We start from the raw sequence: 21,086 nt of genomic DNA, 5'->3' as shown, positions 1-21,086 counted from the left end.
AAAATCTTTAAAAAAAAAAAGAATTGCTTATAATCGTATATATATACCTACAAGTGTGTATACAAATGTGTGTGCGCACGTGCACATACGTATGGGTGGGTGTATTACAAAGAAATAACTTCTGATGTTTGTGAAATCAACTGCAAGCAGAGTGGTGAAGTTAGAGACCAGGTTATAAAGAATTAAGGAGTATTTAGATGCCATGGCAGTATAGCTAGCAAGTGCAAATCATGCTTCTAAGGAATTAGGTGCCCAGGTAAAGGAGAATGAGAGGTAGTTCAGTGGAGGAGCGAGGGGAGATCAAGACAGATTTTTTTGACATAAAGAAGTCAAGGTCATGTTTATAGCTGAAAGTAGCATGCCAATGGAGAGGGATATTAGAAGTGAGGAGGAAATAGAATGAAGTGGGATAGCAGAGAAAATGTGCTACAAAATCAAAGGCAGATAATTCAGATATCAGCACACTAGGTGATCAGGAGAAACCCTAAGACAAAAGCAGGGATGTATAAAAACCCCAGGACAAGATTCTGCAACCTCTCCAAGAAGAGAATGCAGATAGAGAGATGATGGATGGATGGATGGATGAATGGATGGATGGATGGGTGAATGGGTAGATGGACGGATAGAACATTTCTCATGCAGTGAGGTTAGTGGGGGTAATATGCGTATAGTGATGATAAAAAAGAGGGAATAACTTTTAGGTGGATCAAGAAAGGCTTACCAGATAAGGAACATATTGAAATGTAGACTAAAATACGAAAAGGGATTTTCCAGGCAAACTAATGGGAAGGAAATTCTGGCCAGGGAAATAACAGGTTTGAGTTCACGGAGGTGGAAAATGCAGAGTTTTGACTAGAGGTTTGGTGTGGCTTCTGAGCAGTATACTTGAGGACGGGGACGAGGCTGAAGCTGGACAAGTTGGCAGTGACAAGATCTTATTTTAAAATTTTTATTCTTATGATAAGGATTGGGTTTTACCATATAGTTTGGGGACCTCAGCCTGGCATTGATTCTGGAAACTCTGATTCATGTCTATCATGGAGTTACAGACATGATGCAATGGGGAGACACTTGGTAACCATAACGTTCTTCTCATGGCATTACTTTCTGTCTCCTGTTTTGAGGAGGTCTTTCTGCAGCCTCTTAAAGAGACATGCAAGATTTGAAGCATAAAGTGGAAAGTCCTTGTTCCATACTTTAGGCCTAATGAGAATTCTCAAAAGATGTATTTTTTTTCTGATCTAGAAAACAAGGTCAAAGTGATGTACAGGGTTAAAATGTACAGGCTATCTTTATGTACAATAAAGCATTTTTAATATTCAGAAAGAAGAAAGAAAGGGGAAAATAACAAGGAGGCTTCTGTCTGAGATCCCAAGGCAGACGTAAAAGGCTGGAAGAGAAGATAAATATGAGCTATCGGCAGAGAAGGAGAATTGCTCTCCTTAACCCAGGCAGGGGAGAATGCGTCCTAAGGAAAGAAGGGTTTAGTAAGACTTTCTGAGGCTTCTGAAGCTCCTATGAGTTTTCTTTCCTTTTTTTTTTTTTTTTAAACATCGACCAGAAAGCTTTGTTATCTAGGAAAGGGTAAAAGGATGTCTGGCTGAATTGGAATTGACAAAACTAGGCAACTCAGAGAGGGCAGTCTCGGGAGCAGCCTTTAACCACAAAAGAGATATTGAAGGCGATGCAATCGATGGAGTCGGAGCGGGCACAGGAGGAAGATGATGAAACCCATCAAATTCGATCACTGGGCAGGAGTGGTCAGCGTCAGCTTCCTCGGGAAGGGTCACTCGATGTCAGCCTCCATTCAGGGGCTTTCACCGCCCCTGCTGATTACTTTCTTAGGATCATAAAGTTTGAGTGTCGGGAGGGAATAGCACATGCTGCCTGCTCCAAACTTCTTTCTGGGACTGGAACATCTCTCACTCACTGTGGCTTATGTGAGTGGGTTTGCTGGACTCATGGGTTACAGAATTGCTGACTCAGCTGCCTTGAGTACTTGACTGGTATGACCTCTCTCCCTGAAGACACATTCATTCATTCATTTGTTCGTTCGTTCAGTCAAAATGTATTCCTATCCATGGTAGGTTTCAGGAAATCTGGCTAAAGATCCTTTGCAGTTTTCCCATTAAGAGGTGGAGTCTCTTTCCCCTGACTGAGCCCTTGACTAAGCCTACCTGAAGAGGGAGGGTGAGCGACATGAGGAGAGACACCCCAATGGTCCCAGCCGTCTCCACCGTGTCTGAGGCCAGACATGTGCGCAAATGCAGCTGACTCCATGTGGAGAGAAACGGACTCAGCCGAGCCCAATCCCAGATGCTAATCCAGAGGGTCTTTAGCAAACAAAGGGGCTCAAAATAAACATTTAAACCAATGCCTTTTGAGGTAGTTTATTATGCAACACCAGCTAAGTAATATGCATCGAAGGACAGATTTAGGAAGACTCAAAGTGGAAGGGATACAGAAATCCTTTCTGCTGAGTCTCTCAGGGAAGCCAGAGGCTCACCAAAAAAAGTTTAAGGAGAAGATAACTATCTTAAAACTGTCCTAAAAAATGATCTATGAACATCAAGAATTCAATCATAGCATTCAGACAGAACTTCAGATAAATGTTGATTGCACTTAGAAAACACCCATCCAAACGACTGCATTGTAACAAGGAAACAATGGTATGCATGGCATCTATAAAGGTACCTATCAGAAGCTAAGGAAATGTAGTGTTCTCTATCGCTAGAAGGAGGAGATGGGGAATGTGTTTTGGCATCTCTGGAGTGATAGGTATGTGTCTGTAGCAGAGTGGGATATATCCGGCTATGAACTTGATTATATGTCGAGGTCACCCCCTTTCTCTCCTGCTGTTTCCCTTTCATCAGACAATTCTAGGATTATGATTTGGCTTCCGGTATATACTTGTCCACAGGGGAGAACATGCTTATCCATAAACACTGACATCCCATCTACTTAATAGTTATATTTCTCATTGTAAATTAGTGAATTGGGCTTCTGTGTTTATAGATTATCTCAGTAAGCTTGATTAATGCATTTGTTCTGCTACAAGTCTGATTTCAAGCCTGTAAGCCTAGGGTGCAGAAAATGGTAAATTCACCAAACACACGCTCGTTTTTCTTGAATGCCAATCAAGCTCCTCTACTGGTAATACTTGACCTCATTTGCACCTTTTCTTCAAACTGTAGCAGAGCCCAGGTCTCGTGATGCTCAGACCAATGCTCTTTTCACTTCTCCGTTTGGTTAGTTACAATGCTAGCTACTGTTTTTTTTTTTTTTTTTTTTTTTTAAGATTTTATTTATTTATTTGAGAGAGAGAGAATGAGAGACAGAGAGCAGGAGAGGGAGGAGGGTCAGAGGGAGAAGCAGACTCCCTGCCGAGCAGGGAGCCCGATGCGGGACTCGATCCCGGGACTCCAGGATCAGGACCTGAGCCGAAGGCAGTCGCTTAATCAACTGAGCCACCCAGGCGCCCCTAGCTACTGTTTTTTGAGGGTTCACTAGGTGCTAGGCATTGCTTTTCCAGCTTTTCATGGATTACTTCATCCAGACTTCACAATGACTGTAGGAATACTGTATTCTAATTTTACAGATGAGGAAACTGAGAGCCAGAGAGTTTACTCACTTTCACATTGGTAGAAGAAACAGAGCAGGGACTCAGACCTAGGAAGTATGATTCAGAATGCTTACCCATGACCACCAAGCTACATTGCTTATCCAACCAGGGATGAGGCTGTCTTTTTTTCATACCCCTTCTCTTTAAGAAGAAATCCAGAACATCTCCATTTATCAGATTAAGTCCAAAGTCCTCTATATGGCTTTAAAGGCACTTTCTAATCTGATCTCAATCTATTTGATAGAACTTCAACTCCTATGTTTCATTTAACCTTGACAATTACTTGAAGTGCTTTATACGCAGACATCAAGCTCCATGATGACAGAGAAAAAAAAGACGAATAAAAGAATTTATAATCGAAATAGGAAGATGAAACACAAACCTGTGAAAATATAACTAACAAAACAAGGCAGAAAGTAAATGATACTGTGAACATTTATAGCAAAAGAAACTCACTTTTGAATTGGGGATGCTGATGACTTAGAGAAGAGATAGGGTATAAGGTCACCTCAATGAGGATTGTACTAGACTGAGAGGAAGAAGAAAACAATTCATTACAGATAAGAAGAACAGTATAAGTAAAGACAAGATCTTAAAACAGCCATGGTCATTATGGGAACAAAAATGCGTAAGTGTGATAAGAACAAGGACTATGATTGTAATTAATGTGAAAAAAAAAATAGATCACAGCTGGGTTGTGGACAGGTTAAGAGATTTAGACCTAAAGTGAAGGTCTGATCTGAGAAGACAAATTACATATTGTGATTTTAGCACATTCACAATGAGTTGACTGTTAAAACCTTGAGAATTGAGAGATCTTCATTGTAGATTTCCAAAGGGGATTGGTGGTTGAGAGGACTAAACTTCAGCTCTATGTTCTTACCTGATAATCTGGCAACTCTGACGGAGAATAGTGAGATGCCATGGACACTAACTAAATTGGTTTCCTATGGTGCATTCTGTGTCTTAACATTCACTTGAAATGCTCCTCAGTTGATGATTTACAGGGTCACATATGTTTGTGACAGGCCTAGTATATATACTCTTAAATGTTTGTAAAGCTCAACAAGATATTAAAGGGTTTGAAAATTTCTTCTTCACAAAAATGTGTTAAGCTCTATTTAGTATAGTTTTTGTTATTGTTATGGAATTTCTCTTGATTCTTGTAACCGCTATTACCATCGCATGGGTTAGGGTTCCCTTCTGTTGAAGCTTTGGAAACCTTCCTTTTAATTGATGTCCTTCATGAAATACATTCTACAATATATCTTATCGCTTTTGGGGACAGAAGACAGAGCACACAACTAGCAACGGGGCATGACTGGGCCCCATGACTGGCCAATAGTGTGACTTCATATGAAAAATGGAATTGGATCAACATTTCCTTATAGGATGAGTGGGGCTGATGACTTCTGATTCTTCTCCAATAAGCACCACAGGATTTAACTACATACTGATAGTTTTGCATGTACAAGACTAGTTAGTGGTTTTATAACTTAAAGTTTTAGTCTGAATACTGAACCAAGTCAAGACTGTGTTACTGTTATGAACAAATAATATATCTGTACCATCTTCTTTGGATTCAAGTGACCTGAAATAGCACGGCTTCTGCCTTAGCCCCTAATCTTAGGGGAATGAACCTTAAGAATAAGAAGACATATACCTATCACCAGTTGCCCTAAAAATGAGCTATGCAAAGGTCCTGGATTGGGCACCTGGGAAACAGTGGGGGCTCAGGGATTAACTCTGTATTGACTGGGGCAAGTCTGGTCCCTTCCATTTGCTGCAGTTATATGACATTTGGAAAACAGATTTTAGACTAGACCAGGGTCAAAGTCCTCTCTTGATCTAAGACTGTATGACCACAGTGCACAAAAGCATTGCTCTACTCTCATGGCCATGAAGAAGGAACTTTTGGGAATGATGGAGAGTTTGGAATCCCACTTCATTCTGAAGAGACTTTGAGTGTTTCTTATCTTACCTCCTTCCTCACATGTGTAAACTTTCATTACAGCAAAGAGTTCAAATTTAGCTTGTGAGCATGAGACCGGAAGCTTGGAGGTTTTTATGATTAACATCCTAGTAAGTCTCCAAAGCCCATCTCCAGTGATTTGAGCCCTGTTTGCCTTCTCTGGACCATTTATCCACTCTGCTTTTGATATCTGTGTACCACCTTTGAATTCACTTCCTAACTACAGAGGATCTGCCATATTAGTTCCTGAGCTCCAGAATTCAGGGACCATCATGCCTTGGCTTCTCTAAATCCCCAAAGAAGCAACCCCCTTCCCAGAGTTCCAAATAACGAAATGTAAAAGCTGGTTTGGGCAGCTCAAATGTAGTGACCTCAACTTGTCTTTCAGTTTTTTGTTTTTTTTCTCTAGGTGACTTACCAACAGATTAATGGTTGGGGAGGTTTGAAGAGAGTTAGAAAGGTGGGAATGTAACATGCAAAGGGAATGGCCCCATGGATAACAGTCTTTAGGAGAGGGTCTGGTTTAAAAAAAAAATGTGCCAAGTTTAGGAAGTACAGCAAATCTTTTATTCTTTATTGTTCCTTCACTAGGACTGAGAAATCTTCTCATGGAGTTGGCAGTGAGATAGTCAACCAACCCCAGGAACGCCAATATGTCAAAAGGAAACCTTTTCCCTTCAGCAAATAAAATATTAAGAGGGCTCAACGAAAGCCAGTGGGAAGTGGCCTGGAGAAGGAGATGAAAAATTAATTTTAATGCATGGGAGACTAAGTAATTCACTTATTTCACAACCTCAATCAATTTTAATATTTTAGTATTTAATGTGAATGTGGTGCCTCTCCAATAATATTTTAAAAGTTGTTTCTCCCTTTTTGGCTTTTGTTCTACTAGTACTTTCTATTTTCTTAGGCATTTTTCTTCGTGTCTCGATAGGGAGGTTCCAGTGGATTTCACATTACTCAAGGCAGGTATCTACCCTCACCTCTTCTTACCAGTTTTAGAAGTTATAAAATTACCAAATAGGGAGCAAAGGCAGTGGGGAAGACCCCAAACCAGCTTTTAGGCAGGCTGATTTTTGGAGAGGCCACTGAACCCCAAGAGCATCTCAAGTTTTCCGGGACAGGCCATTGTGTGGAGAGCAAAATGGAGTCATTTAGTCATTAGTTGCTCAGATATCAGTCCAAGAGGGGAAGCTGTCTGCCTTTCTCCACAATTTAGACACTTATCTTACAAATTCACCAAGCTCCGTGATTTCTGAACAATGCCAGCTGTTAGGGAGCCATTTCCCTGGCATTTTCCCCATAATTTGATTTGAAAGGAAAAGATTAAACTCAGTCCGACCCAGAACTGTCAGCCCAATGCCCTCAAAGAGTTTGACAGGAAAAGAGAAGAAAAAAAAAACAAACAAAAAAACCAGCCTTGCAGACTCTTAGATGAAGAAATCACCTGTACCTGTGCATTAAGGAGGACAGTAAGACACAGTCCATAGGCCAGACAATGAACGTGGATGGGACCAACCATGGAGATTTCTCTTCCCAGAAAGATGGATTAAAGTGAAGGCTAAACTCACTGTCCATAATGACCAACTTTTGGGTAATGTTAATTTTAGGGAGAAAGTTTAGATTGCATCTAAATGGTGATCAGCTGGTATGAGTATGCTAGCATTTTAAAGATAGTTAAAACACCCAAGTTTTCCAGGTTGTGGTGATGCCTCTTCCAATTTAATAATAAGCATTCTATTTATTCTTCCAGATCTGGGTAAGTACGAGTATCAGAATGTTTATACTTTGTTGAATGCTTGTTGTACTTAACTTTCCCCTCACAAGAATGATTTAGATGATAATTTTACCTGTGCTTCTCTGGTAAGATCATTGATTCCTAGAGAGGTTAACTTGTTTGAAGTGAAGTAGCTAATAAATGCTATAGCTGGGTTTTGGTCCAGCTTCAAATCCTGGAGACTTCGTCAATGTATTATGCATTGTCCCTGTAAAAAGAAGTGGAGAAATGTTATAAAAATTCTAATCCAACAGTATGGTTTTTCAGTTATATTATTGTTCATATTTTTTCAAAATATAAGCACTTTAAAATATCCTTCTTGAACTTGGTTCCATTGCCCTTCTGCCCATGCCTGTCTCTCAGTTTATTAAAGGACACTTTGAGGAGACCACTGTTGCCTCTGTTAATACTACTTCTCAAGGTAGGAGCAACTCAATTATGTCTTTTTTTTTCTTTTTTTCCTTTTTTTTTATTATTATGTTATGTTAATCACCATACATTACATCATTAGTTTTTGATGTAGTATTCCATGATTCATTGTTTGCATATAACACCCAGTGCTCCATGCAGTACGTGCCCTTTTTAATACCCATCACCAGGTTAACCCACCCCCCTCCCCTCTAGAACCCTCAGTTTGTTTCTCAAAGTCCATAGTCTCTCATGGTTCATCTCTCCCTCCGATTCCCCCCCTTCATTCTTCCCTTCCTGCTATCTTCTTTTTTTTTTTTTAAACATATAATGTATTATTTGTTTCAGAGGTACAGGTCTATGATTCAACAGTCTTACACAATTCACAGCGCTCACCATAGCACATACCCTCCCCAATGTCTATCACCCAGCCACCCCATCCCTCCCACCCCCCACCACTCCAGCAACCCTCAGTTTGTTTCCTGGCAACTCAAATATTTCTAATTTCTTTTGATAAATAAGTCAGTATTTAATATCAAGAAATGTATTATATATTCCATAACATAACACAACATAACATTTCTTTCAGTTTAAAAATAATCCAATTTCCATTATTTCACAGATGAAGAACTAGACCTAGACATGAACTTCCCAGCCACAAAGTTCACTGGTGGCCAAACCAGAGCTGGATCTGGGATTCCTGTACCCCTGTCCCTTGATTATCCCAGTGTTCCATTCCAAAAGCATTAATATTTTCATTTTACATCACTTCCTAGAGTAATGAGACCCACAGATGTAAATATAGATGTTTATACATATGTATTTATACATATTAATTTTACCATATACATTAGCACTTTTATTTTTCTCCCCATTTCACCCTTTTTTATGCAACATTTCATATGTCTTCCATGTTTTCAGCAATTAAGACTTAAAGTTTCCCTGTTCCTTCATTCACATCTGTGCATAGGACAGTTCTGACAAAACATTAAGTCTTCATTAATTATTTAATGATTGATTAATCCTCTTTGAGATGAATTTGCATGTATTTATGATTTTAAATTCCCAGTATGTCATTTTTATTATTTCCTATCTATTTATTTTTTATTGGTAGACTTCCATCAAACTCAGAGGTCATTTTGTGCTGAGACACTGAAAGCCATATTCCAAAATCAACTAGGACACCATAGAATTTGGTTCTGTTAATAGCTCATTTGACATTGCTGAAAGTGACTCAATCTAAATTTCCATTCCCATATGCCAGCATGCCTCCCAATGATCAAAAGTAATGAAACTGCAGTAAATAACAGAAACGCTTGACTTAAAACCCAGGGGGGTACCTCTGTCTTCATTCTGAGTCCTTGAACTTGGTGTAAGGGAGTGGAGACTTGGTGAGAAAGAAGAGACCCACAGGAAGTGGTCAGTTGAGAAAGTATTAAGGTGAGATGATACGAAAAAGAAGGATAGTAGAGAGACTCCAGATTTTAATAGGGGTCTGCATTTACTTGGGCTCCTAAGTAATTTATTTATTAAGCAATGTGGAAAGATAGAATTTTGTCTTTCAGAATTCCCAGAGATTGAAGAGCAGGTGAACCAACCTCTAACTACAAAGTGCAAATCATTCCACCTAAGGGTAAGTGTGTGTGTGTGTGTGTGTGTGTGTGAGAGAGAGAGAGAGAGAGAGAGACACACAAAGTGTGTGTTTCACATAAATAACATTCGTGTCTCATTTAACTGCTTGAAAGGACATAGTATGGCTTATAGAGATTCACAGACTATAACAACGTAAGATATTATGAATGGATAAGAACAAGAATAGACAACAGAAGAAATTTAAAATGAAGCTAAGAATGAAGCATATATAAAATGCGTATCAGACAAAAAAGCGTACATTTGATGTAGGCGGGTCAATAGAACTCTAGTGTCAAAGTGTTCTGACATTTACTACCTCTGTGACTTTAGACAAATTTGTTTTCTCTTGTTTAGACAAGTTGGACACGATTTTGTATATGCTGTGTTTTCCAACACTTACAAGATGTTGTCCCTGTCCTGTAGGATCTGGCAGTCTAGATGGGAAAACAAGATTTACTCAATGGAAACAATTAAAATTTACTCTTCTAAATATATCCTCACACATGTTCCATCTCACTCAAACCTCCATCTTTTCCTCTTTGCTTCTGGTTTAGCCAACCTGACGTCTGTATTCCTTTCTATACCATCTTGTGGAAGGTTACTAGCAATAACAAGAATCTTCTGATTTGTCACTCCTTACTTCAGATGAATAGGTTCTGAGTATTCCCATCATCACTGATTGGAGGGCACCTTCACCACTTTTGGCAGGAACGATCTGTTGCTGTGTTATTTGTTTCTGTTATTATTTTTCTTTTGACCAAAGTCTTATCCTGTCCCAGTTTTTTTTTTTCCCTCCTAGATCCTCCCTGCATCTACATCACCCAGTGCCCTCAGCATTGTGTTCCTATATTACAGCGTTTGTCATTTCTATCACTCTGAATGGCTGCTTTTGCGCTCACCCCTTGGGTTTTACTCTCATTTAACTTTGACACATATCTTCATTATCTCCCCAAGAGGAACTCCAGGGGCCTAGAATGAACTGCTACAAGTGCCTCATACAGTTTCCCAGAGGTGGTAGCAATTGGGTGATGCAAATTTTAGAGTAGAGAATTGTTAGATCTTGAAGGAGCCCAGCTGTGAGGCACTCTTGGTCCTCACTATTGAGAAGGAAGCCAGTGCTGGGATGGACTGGGGCTGGGAGAAATTAAGCCTACCCTAGGGTTTCAAGTGGGAACAGATGGTTTCTTCAGGTCCACTTCTCAAAAGTGAATAATAATTCTACCTGACAAAATATGAAGTTTGAGTCCAAGGATACTCTATCCAAGAGGACGTGGCTATACAGATTTCCTAGAAGGATTTGTGTTTCAGTTATTACGCAAGATATTGATGGCACAATGATGAGTATGACACAGATCAGGTCTCGTGGGGCACTCAGAGGGTCATGATCAGTCTTTACTTAAATAGCTATCTGCAAGAATCTTGTTTTTTGTTTGTTTGTTTGTTTGTTTGTAAACAGGATTGGAAATGAATCCACATAAGCACAGCTATGTTGTATTGCCAGGAAAGTTCCTATTTAAATATTTTAGATCATAAGTTCATAAATTTTTAAATGTATGTTTTACCTTTTTAGAGGAGTTACTGAAAATAATTCAGATTTTTATTGAATTGTCAAAGTCATTATAACAAAATACTTAATGTTACATTTTTAACCGTGGTTTTATTGGGAATTTTTAAGGTAAGTAGGGCTATCTAAATCTACTATCAATGACTCCAAGTTACAGTGATTCTTGGCTTCTTATAAACTATTTTCATTGTTTTACTGTCATATCTATATCATAATAATATCACATAAATGTTTATTTGTGTGTGAGTGTATATAATATATAGTGACATACACACTTTAAATACTTTTTTCAGTTTGTAAAAATAGATGTGTCACCAATTTTGAGAGTCTTTAAATCTCCAAAGGCCAGTGTTTTTAATGTTACAATTCTAAGTTTATATAGTCAAAGTAAGATTTTTTTAATTTTAATTTTAATTTTTTAAAGATTTTATTTATTTATTTATTTTAAAGATTTTATTTATTTATTTGAGAGAGAGAATGAGAGACAGAGAGCATGAGAGGGAGGAGGGTCAGAGGGAGAAGCAGACTCCCCGCCGAGCAAGGAGCCCGATGCGGGACTCGATCCCAGGACTCCAGGATCATGACCTGAGCCGAAGGCAGTCGCTTAACCAACTGAGCCACCCAGGTGCCCCAAAGATTTTATTTAGTTATTTGAGAGAGAGAATGAGATAGAGAGAGCATGAGAGGGGGGAGGGTCAGAGGGAGAAGCAGACTCCCCGCCGAGCAGGGAGCCCGATGTGGGACTCGATCCCGGGACTCCAGGATCATGACCTCTACCGAAGGCAGTCGCTTAACCAACTGAGCCACCCAGGCGCCCAAGATTTTTTTTTTAAGATGTTATTTATTTGTCAGAGAGAGAGAGCACAAGCAGGGGGAGCAGCAGGCTTCCCACTGAGCAGGGAGCCCGATGTGGGACTCCATCCCAGGACCCTGGGAACATGACCTGAGCCGAAGGCAGATGCTTAACCAACTGAGCCACACAGGCGTCCCAAGATTTCTTTCTGTCTTTCTTTTATTTTTTTTTTAATGGCCAAGAGAAGTTCAGGCCATTTAGTTACCTGGCGGGTGGGTGGAGTGTGCACAGAGAAGCTGTTATCACCCAACTTTTCACTGTCAATGGGAAGTCCGAATGCAGATTTTCCTCTTAGACTTGGGAAAATAGATAAAGTTGGGGAAGAATGCCACTTTCCTGAATCTGAGAACAATGCTGATTATGAATTTCACAGCATGCCAGGTAATCCAATACCATGGCTTGGCGAAGGTGCTTTTCCTGAGGCTCTGGAATTTTGTGCCTTTGCACCATCCCACTTAACTCCGTGAGCACTGATGGATATTGGGGTATGGGATAAAAACATGTCTGGGTGTCTCAATCTCATGTTTGTCTTGGGATCAAACATTAAGAATTAGACACATCCTAAGAGACAAATCACTGGAATAAGAAGAATGTTGACTATTGTTGTTTTGCATATCCTCAAACTGAGATGGGAATTAGAAGACCAGCACCAGAAAGATGTCTGGAGTCAGCAGTGGAGCAGGAACAGAAAAACATCATACACAACAGGAGTGACAAGACTAGAACGAAAGATTGATGCCAAGGATAAATGCTGGCTGTCTGAAAAGGGGGATACCAAGGACTCAGTGGAAAAGTACCACAATCAGCATTAGGAAAAAGGAGGCAAAATCAGAAAGCTGGAGGCGAAATTAGGAAGCATTAGGAAAAAGGAGGCGAAATCAGAAAGCTCAAGAAGTTAAGAGGAATCTATCACATAGGATTTCCTTAGAGCCTGACTAGTGGGCAACAGTCTTAAACCTGTCCCTTCTCCATTCACGCCATAGGCCCTCCTTGAAGCTGGTTCAAATAGAGTTCCACGTGGAATTTTTCAAACGTCAGTAGATAGCAGCCTCTCCTGGAAGCCTTGTTAAACACATAAATGCCTCTGTCCAAAACCTGATCTAGAGGTTAGAAAAAGTAAATCTCCTGGTTTAGATCCTTTTTGTATAAAGGGCCAATAGTAAATATTTTAGGCTCTGTGGGCCATATGGTCTTTGTCATAATTACTCATCTCTGCTGTTCTAGCATGAGAACAGCCATACACAATATGTAAATAAATGAATGTGGCTGTGTCCCAATACTTTTTTTTTTTTTTTTACAAAACAGGTAGCATGACAGATTTGGCCTGTGGAACATGGTTTCCTGACCCCTGGTTTAGAGCAATGCTATTCCTTCCCCCACATAGTAGCCTAATGCATCTTGAAAGAAAATTAGCAAAACACAGGCCTTCAAAATAGAAAGCCAGATGTTTCTCTTAATCACCTACAGTTTTGCAGATGTTATTGTTGGTGTTCAATATCTCTGTGTATCAAGGTTACTGAGATATGGATGTACAAAATGGTGGCAGCAAATATAGTTTCTTTTGGAGGCTATAGGAAAGGGATCTCATTTCCCCAAGTAACTCACTCACTTGCCTGCTCTCATGTCAGAAATTCTACCTTTAGTAGATCAATTCAATTCATAGCACTGATATGTTTCCTGATGCTGTATGCAAATGAAAGAAGAGAATAATTGTTCCTACCCTCAAGGGGCAAGAAAAGCACATTTCCTTTTGACAATTTAAATAGTCCTGAGAAGGTATAAGCAATACTTATCTACAGGAAAAATGGGTTGAAGACAGAAATATGGAGATTATTTTAAGCTAGCATCAAGCATTAACAGCTAAGTGTAATTGTTTATAAAATTCTGTGTGCACATGTGTGTGCACATGCGTGCCTGTGTGTGTGTGTGTTTGCGTGTGTGTGTGATGTAAGATATGGTTAGGAAGGCAGTGGTGGTATGTATTAAAGAAATGGGCAGCACAGAAATGACACATTTCCAAAGGCATTTTAGTCAAAACCCAGCTCCTCCATTAGCTCATCTTTCTCCTCCCAGTGGGGTGTAATCAGTTTCTTGATTAGCATTTGCAGTCACAAGGATTTCAAGTTGCTTCTACATGATTCTCAGGGACTCACCAGATCATCTCAGAAAAAGCCAGGTCTCTACAGCCACCTGCCCATCTCTGTGGGCCCTGGACTCCTGTGAATGTGCCACAGTCAAATGTAGGAAAGTGACAAAGCTGATGTTTGCTTTAGGGGACTCTTTCCTGTGACTTCTCCTCTATGCCCCTCTTGAGCTTTCTACATTTTTGTCCCCTCTGCACATTGGCCCTAGACCTGCCCAGAACTCCCAGCCCTTTCCTGAGTTCCTCATTTTTCACCAAAACTTAAACCTAGTTTGCCTTTCATAGAAGGATATTGTGTCCTAAGATGGGACTTGACTTCTGGGAACAGCTAAGTTGAGAACCCAATTGAAGATAATACCTTTTCAAGTTATTTTCATTTTTTTTCAGTTAAGATATTTGCATCTTATTGGGGGTTTTATATTCTTTCCTCATAAGGATTTACTAATTGGAAATTTCATTAGGAGATGGTCTCAAACATCTCTGCTGGAAAGGTTCTGAGTCAGAATGCTATAGTTAATTGAATGCCAAGAGACCTGCATTTTTGTCATGTCTCAAATTACTAAATTAGCTATAAAACTATGTTCCCATTATGCATCTCAGTTTTCTCATTCTCTAAAATTATAGTTTGGAGTTACATGATTATTGCTTGAAACTCCAAGATAAGCTAATTTACACTAAAGTATTAATGACTGACAGTAGTTTAATCAGTTAGTTATCCAGGTACAGCAGAAATTTTGAAAGCTCTTAGACCCCAAAGCTTCTGTAGTACTCGCATTTTAGACACCATGAACAATGTAAAGAGCTTTCCGGTTTCCTTCAGATCATACCAGTAGGCTGCAGCAGCAGTTGAGGCAGACAGAAAAATGGCCAGAAAGTTGTGTTTTGTTAAGGATAGATGCTTGCTATGATTTCTGGGAAGATTTGGAGTAGGAAAGGACCTCGACCCAACATGGAATAATCAGGCATGTCTCTTTTTAAATTTTGCATATAGTATCAGAAGCACTGTAAATCTTCCATATTTAATAGGACTCTTCACTTAAATGGCTATTTATTTCCTCGGAGATGAAAGGTATAATTCTTAATGTGTTATTCAGATTCATTACACTTAATGTCCTTGTGAAAATTAATAAAAGGAAAGCTCATTTAAAATGGAGTCAGGAGGCCAGCAGGGGGAGCGCTCAAAGCCCCAGGACTCTGTCAATTATAGACCCCAACAGGAAGAGATACCTTGCACTCCCAGTAGGGAGTCGGCTTTACTACTCAAGCAGGAGGAGCAAAGATTTTCTCCTTGCTCAGCAACAACCCAGCCAATGAAAGACTCCCAACTCAGCCAATGAAACGCCACTATACTTGGAGCTCCCAGTTTACACAAAGAGACTTTTTGTTTATGACAACTGCTCCCAACTTTCCCCTTTCCTCTCTAAAGGAGCATTCCTCTTGGTTGTTCTCCTGACTTGCCTATGGTTTTATTATAGTTTGTGTGTCCTGAATTGCAATTTTCTGCTCTTCCCCTAAATAAACCCATTTTGCTGGCAAACTAACTGACAGTTTTATTTTTAAGGTTAACATCTTCATTCAACAGCTAGTAATGACCACACTGTTACAAGCACTCTTCAAGTACCTGGGCTAGTGAACAAAGTCCACAGAGTCCTGACCTCATAGCTTCTGCATTCTGACTGGGACAGGCAGACAATTTACAACTAAAAACTTACATATGTCACCCATAAACTGCGTTCCAGAGAAGAATGAAGAATAAAGCAGAAGAAAGATCTAGAGAGCAATGGAAGATAGATGTTATTTTAATGGGGAGGCCAGGAAAAGCTGCTCTGAGCAGGGGACATTTGATCAGATGTGAAGGAAATGACAGGGGCATCACATGGGATCTGGGCTAGAGGGTTCCTGGCAGACATGATCTGTTCTCATATACTGTTCCTGACTTTTAATGATCTTCCCTGTGCTGATTTGGCTCTTCCTCCCTGGACTGTCTCCTCTAATCATTCACTTTAAGCCATCCCCTCCTCTGTCCAAGGTTCCCTCCTGGTATTTATAGTTGATCCTAATTATTTGCAGGTTCCTTTTTTTGCCAGTTCACCTACTTGCTAAAATTATTTATAATTCCCAAATCAATACTCATGGCATTTTTGTGCTCATTTGCGGACAGGTGCATGCACAAAGTAGCAAAAAATTTGAGTCACCCTGTGTATACATTCCCAGGTGAGGCTGAACAAGGAGATGCTCTGCTTTCTTGTTTTAGCTCTCATTCTGTAAATGAGTGTCCTTGTCATGTTCTATTTAGTGTGACATTTTTAATATTTTTGTGCTTTTTGTGGTTGATTTATCTATTTAAAATGGCCCCCAAGCAGAGTGCTGACTTACTATCTATTGTTTCTAAGCAAAAAGGCTGGGATGTGCCTCATAGAGAAAATACATATGCTAGGTAAGCTTTATTCAGGCATGAGTTATAGTGCTTTTAGACATGAGTTCAATGTTAATGAATTGTCAATATATATTAAAGAAGGTGTTTTTATTTTTTAGTTTTTTAGAGGGGTTGGAGAGGCAGAGGGAGAGGGAGAGAGAAAATCTTAAGCTCGACCTGGGGCTCAATCTCACAACTCTGAGATCATGACTTGAGCCAAAATCATGAGTCAGATGCTCAACCAACTGAGCCACACAGGCACCCCTACATAAGGTGTTTTAAAGTAGAAACATACATAACACAAGGTTATTCATTGACTAGGTGATGAAAATGTTATCAGAGGCTCATAGGAACCTAACCCTGTTTTTACCCTAGGAGCAATGGTTCAGTATTTGTGAATTCAGTGTTCCTGTTGACTTTATAGAACACTAACTACCATAGATATTAAGAATCAACTATAACTTCTAGATCTTACCTCCAAAAATATTTATTTTGGGGTACTTTTATTTTAATGCCCAATTATATTCTAATTAATGCTGCACTATATTTGCTTTTAAGCTCTTCTCCAATTGTTTTCCACATTTTTTTCTGATCTATCACTTTGGCTAGCTTCCAATCATTGAGCATCTACTATGTGCCAAAAATGGGTGTGGGATTTTCATTGGAATGGCCCTGAAAAGTAAGAATTAGGAGGCCCATTTTGCAAATTAAAACCCTGAGGCCTGAGAGGTTCTGAGATTTGCCCAAAGTCACCATGCAAATAAAGCTGAGGAGTCTGGATCTGTTCCAAGGTTTGCCTGGCTCTGAAGCTTTTATGTCTTGCACAGTTCAGGTCCTTGATAGAAACTCAATGAGCTAAACAGAGTGTTACACAAAAAAGACAAAAGAGGGAGGGGAAGTCAAGGACAATTCATGCTTTGTGTTGGTTGGTAACAAAGCTATTTTTCTCTCTGGAAGAAAGAGATGAAAGTTCTGATATTCAAATGCTCACTCACCAGGCACCCTTCAGAATTCCCATCCATCAGCTGGCAAATGGACATATTTTAACAAGCACAATCGCAACCAAGCAAGTTCTGGCAACAAAATATGCCTCCACTAATGATATTCAATTGTTCTAAGTAGAAGACAAAATGGTCTGAAGTGTAATGAGATGCCAAACACACAAACGCACAAAACAGACTGCTCATATTTAAGTCCTTATGTTTCTTGAAGTGAAAACTCATTTTAAGAAGATTATGGTGCATATATTATAAAGTGGGATGATATTCCACATTCATGCCCCACTGGGGCCCTGACTGTATTAAAAAAAATGAAAACAAAACCAACAACAACATTTTGTTCCCACACAAGTACTTTGCTAATAGGACATGTGACGTGGTAGTCATTTGTTTGGGTTATTTTTATTGCAGGCTTTATGGATGAATTCACTCTTTTGAAACACAATGCGTTCAGGAAACTTTTCAGTCAGGCTCCTGCGAGTAGGAATATCCTACAAACAAGGGGCAGCGGGTCAGGGCCATGGGAATAGAATTCTAATTGATGAGGTGGGGTGAGAGAGGGAAGGGACTAAACTTTCCAGCGATGTGTTCCCCCTCCTCCACCACCTTCTGGCGAGAACAAAGTAACGTCTATAGAGGCAACAGCCAGAATTTTATCCTTGACCAAATTCTATTCAACATGTTTATCAGTGGCAAAGATCCATAGTTTCAAACATTTTATTATAAGTGAAAGCCTTTGTTGTGGTGAAATCCCTCTGAGGAATGTAAATAAGTAAAACATATGAAACAGAAATAATCTGCTGAAGTGAGGGGGTTGTTTTCCAAACAATTTCCATCCCCTTGTTTTTTTAGTAGCAGCTCTGAAGGGGCTTTTGGAAATTCCTCAGACTGCAAGAAACGGTGAAAAGCACTGATTCAGATGAATTGAGATATTTCAATGTCTAGGAGAGATGAATGGTTAAAGGAAGGGTATGTCAGGCAGGGCAAAAGAAAACACTCGATTTGTTTCAAAGAGAGAGAGAGACTAAATGGGGATGTGAACTAATCATAATTGTAGAGATTCTTGAAATGAATAACTGTAGGAAGCACTCACCTCCCAGGGCTGATAGAGGGAAAGGGAGGAAGTGGTGGTTGCTCAAGAGTACTAAGCAAAGGCCACATGATCAGTACGGGTACCATAAAGAGGGTCTCAGAGGTGGAATCAGGGTGGCAGCCACTTCCTGAGATGTGCCTAGAGGGACAGAGAAAGGAAGAAATGCTGCTTCTTCTTCCCTACCCCTGCATCTGACCCCACCAATACCTCCTCCTTGTTAAACCTACCAGGAAGCCTGCTGGAAAAACAGACTCCCTGGGCCTGGCATTCCTGAGCAGAGTTGAGAAGGGCAGGCATGAAACAAAGAGGTAGGTCAGTAACTGGCTCAGTCCATTTATTGAGCTATTCGGCATCCACCCATACCCTTCTACTCATATTTACGATTCCTGCACCATAGCAATGGCAATGTCATGTTTCTGCCTAATAAAATCTAATTCTCCTTGGTACATAGGAAGATGCACATCTTCCAAAGGAATGACACCAACTTTCGTTGATCATTCCCAGCCTCTGTCCCTGAGTGATATTAGTGCCTATTCATTTCAAATGCAAAGCCCATCTGGATATTATGTAACATAAGGCAAAATTTAAAGTTCAACTACCATCCATGTTCTATATAAAATAATACGGTTCATTAGGTATAACAGTGAAAGGAGCAGTCCCATTTCTACCTCTTCATTTCCAAACTCAGGCATTTGGACTATGGAAGAAATAGTACCACATACAGGTCACGAGTTCAGAGCACATATCACATTTTGCAAGTGAGTTTGCCATTTCATCATTTTATGTTGGCTAAGTGCATCTGGGGGAAGGAATATATGGCATAAAACCAGTGAATGTCATGGAATTAGCCCATTGCTGCACTCTCATGTTAAAATGAGTTGTTTGGTTGGAACCACTGTTGTGTGGTATACTATGATGGTGAATAAGACATCTTATTAATCCATGGGTAGTGGTACTGGCAGAAATATTGAGCAGAGAAGAAAAATTCTTATCAAAATAACTTTGGTTTTTTGAGAGCATACCACTGTTCCCAGTGTTTTAGAAAATAATCTAATATAATCAGACTGCCATCAGGTAGCTGAGATGATCCCCCTGAGAAATGAGAACCCATTAGGGCCTGTTGGAAGGTTTGGACAGTCAGCAGTGATAGAAGCAGGATTTTTTTTTTTTTTTCTTTTTCAATTTTTTTTTTTTATTCTTATGTTAATCCCCATACATTACATCATTAGTTCTAGATGAAGTGTTCCATGATTCATTGTTCGTGCACAACACCCAGTGCTCCATGCAGAACGTGCCCTCCTCAATACCCACCACCAGGCTAACCCATCCTCCCACCCCCCTCCCCTCCAGAACCCTCAGTTTGTTTTTCAGAGTCCATCTTCTCTCATGGTTCGTCCACCCCTCCGATTTCCCCCGCTTCATTCCTAGGATTTTTTTTTTTTTTTTTAGTGAGGTGAGAGCTCATGCTGTTGACCCATGTATAATTTCCTATTCCTGCTCCCATGGCTATTTGAGTGTGAGCCCATTGACTAAGCATGAGGGTGGCTGGGCAGAGGTTGGCTAACATCCACAAGAAGGGTCACTTTGTCTATGTAATATCTGAGAACTTCCTCTGCTCTGGGTACCCTTCGGTAATCAATAACAGAACAAATATATCCTCTCTTGCTATGCCCATCCTGGGCAAGTCATCCCATGCTTCTTCCTCTGAACTTCTTCCCAAAATTCCATCCTTGAATCTTTTTTTCTTTCCAGTTATCTGATCCTTAAGCCAAACTGTTATCTGTTGCTTGAGAATCAGTGTGGATTCACAGTTCTGGCTATGTATCCATCCAGGCAAAGTAAGTAACTGTATATACATCTCAAAGTTAGGCCCATGAGAAGATTTCCTTCCACTAATGTCTTTCAGGGACATTCCTGATCAGGACTGAAGAGTAACAATCACTTAGGACTGCTGACATCATGTCATGTAGAAATATCTGTGGCACGAAGCCTGAATTATTTCTTCCTCTGTAAACTGGTCATTGAGATTTTCCCGTAAGGCCATAGGAGTTCGTTAAAGGAGTGATAATAGAAGGTGCATTTTGTGGAAGTGCCAGAAGATTCTGAGCCTCCTGCTTGTGCAATTTACTTGTGCCTTTAGGTATCTCTAAGACCTCTTTCTGTATGTAACACTTCCATTTGATAATGGAGTCCTGCTTCTCATCTTTAAATTTGTGATTTAATGGATGAGAAACACTCAACTCATGACATAACTTGCTGGGTCAGTTTTTGTCCCATCACCAGATACTAAATCTCCATCAGAGCCCAATATCAACCTAAGAGCTTCTTCCCCCCATAAAGCTAACAGTATTTTCAGAAGGGAGCATTATTTTGTTCCCAAATCCTAGGGGAATAGCACTATGATTTTTGTCTGTTGGTGAATCCCAGTGACTCCATTCAGCATTTCTGTTTGCCACAGTTGTTCTAGGTTTCATGGGAAAGGCTGGTCACTAAGGCCAAGGCAGCAGAACAACACCACAACCTGGATCAGCTTCAGAACCCACTTGCAATTGAATCTATCAGCTCATCAGTATATGGGTTGGAATGAGGTGTAGGTTGTCTCCAAAAT

The 21,086-nt window shown here is 40.0% G+C and overlaps 1 long non-coding RNA gene across 2 annotated transcripts in view; it reads right to left on the bottom strand.

The window, feature by feature from the left end:
- Positions 1–21,086, bottom strand: part of LOC145716688 (uncharacterized) — a 368,518-nt gene that overhangs the window by 12,574 nt on the left and 334,858 nt on the right. For both annotated transcript variants that reach the window (XR_014139488.1, XR_014139487.1), the window contains one exon: positions 7,445–7,579. This is a non-coding gene — a long non-coding RNA (uncharacterized LOC145716688). The remainder of the gene's footprint in view (positions 1–7,444; positions 7,580–21,086) is intronic.

Source organism: Leptonychotes weddellii, chromosome 13 (genome assembly GCF_054177405.1).
Source record: "Leptonychotes weddellii isolate Sample4059 chromosome 13, ASM5417740v2, whole genome shotgun sequence".
Classification (NCBI taxonomy): Eukaryota; Metazoa; Chordata; class Mammalia; order Carnivora; family Phocidae; genus Leptonychotes; species Leptonychotes weddellii.
Note: the sequence above shows the minus strand (reverse complement) of the source record. Positions and strands in the feature narration are given on the sequence as shown.